The sequence below is a fragment of the Schistosoma mansoni genome, chromosome W (assembly GCF_000237925.1).
Source record: "Schistosoma mansoni strain Puerto Rico chromosome W, complete genome".
Lineage (NCBI taxonomy): Eukaryota > Metazoa > Platyhelminthes > Trematoda > Strigeidida > Schistosomatidae > Schistosoma > Schistosoma mansoni.
Window position 1 is genome coordinate 17,468,345 of NC_031502.1, and position 1,717 is coordinate 17,470,061.

Sequence of the window (1,717 nt, forward strand, 5' to 3'; positions counted from 1 at the left end):
CATACTTATCGCAGGCCAACAATCGTAGTGTTTCTTGATATCAGGGCTGCCTTCGATTCGTTGGACAGGACTGTTCTCTGGGATTGTCTATTGAAGAAGGGTGTGCCTGAGAAGTTCATTAACATCTTAAAGGCCCTGTATACGAACACCTCAGGCAGAGTGAGGGCATACAACCACCTTTCTCCCTTGTTCCATTCGAGCAGTGGGGTTAGGCAGGGTTGCCCGATCTCACCATTCCTCTCCAACTTTGCCATCGACGACATCCTGGAAACAGCTCTGATGGATGTAAGTAATGGCGGTGTGGATCTGCTGCCTGGAGAAAGACTTCTCGACCTTGAGTATGCAATTGATATTGTCTTACTGTGCGATAATGCCCAAGCCATGCAATCCGCACTTAATCAGTTGGCAATCAGTGTCCGCAGGTACGGCATGTGCTTTGCACCCTCCAAGTGCAAAGTACTCCTACGAGACTGGCAGGATTCTCATCCTGTACTCACCCTAGATGGTGAGCAGATTGAAGTAGTTGAGAAGTTCGTGTATCTAGGTAGCTACATAAGTGCTGGTGGTGGCGTGAGTGATGAGATTGATGCATGTATAATGAAAGCTGGAGCGGCTTATGCCAATCTGGGCCATCTTTGGCGCCTTCGTGATGTTAGTCTGGCTGTAAAAGGTCGGATCTACAACGCGTCGGTGAGAGCAGTTTTGCTCCATGCTTGTGAAACCTGGCCTCTCCAAGTTGAGGATGTTAGACGTCTCTCTGTGTTCGATCATCGTTGTCTCCGAAGGATTGCTGACATCCAGTGGCAACACCATGTTAGTAATGCAGAGGTTCGGCATCGTGTGTTCGGGCGCAGAGACGATAATTCAATTGGTGTCACCATCTTGAAACACCGACTTCGGTGGCTTGGACATGTTTTACGAATGTCGTCCCAGAGACTTCCACGTCGTGCATTATTTGCCGACCCTGGGACTGGTTGGAAAAAGCGGAGAGGAGGTCAGTGTATGACATGGTGTCGTGGCATGAAAGAGAGCTGCAAAGGGCTAGCTTCTGTTGGTCCTTCACGACTCCCTGGCTGGGGTCCGAGAGATGGTGCAACACAGTGGCTAGAGACGTTATCAGATATGGCTCAGAATAGAAGCCAGTGGCGATCCTGCTGCAACCTTCTTTTACTTTCTTCATAAAGAGTGGTTCTAACTTTCTTAACTGAAAGAGTTTTCTGGTTGTACATTTTAGTCCGCCTTATCTTTTCATCCTTTCTCTTCCTACTTTCATTATTTTGTGTGGCGCATATGTATCTGGTGCCCTTTTGTACCAATATATATGTGTTTAAATAAAATAAAATAAATAAATAAGTTAAAACACTCAGAATGCGTTTCCCATTTACATAATCCAAGATAGTGTTGCTGAACTGATGATTTAATATGTTTTATTCAGCATTAGTAATTATTGACTTTGTATTAGTCGTTATGCGTGCTCTGTGTGGACGTGAGACATCCAGTAGGTTCAACGTAAACTTATTACGTAACAATCCGAGACTAGTTTAATCATGTCATTCTTTTATGGGGTTCGTAGTTTATTGATCCTCAATGATATAATACACTTGAGTGCAGTTGCAACTGACAATAGCAGTGTGTGAAAAGTTTGTATGAAAATAGTCCTCTGTTGTCTTCATTGGTTTGGAGATATGTAAAAACCAAATTCGCCAACCAAATAATT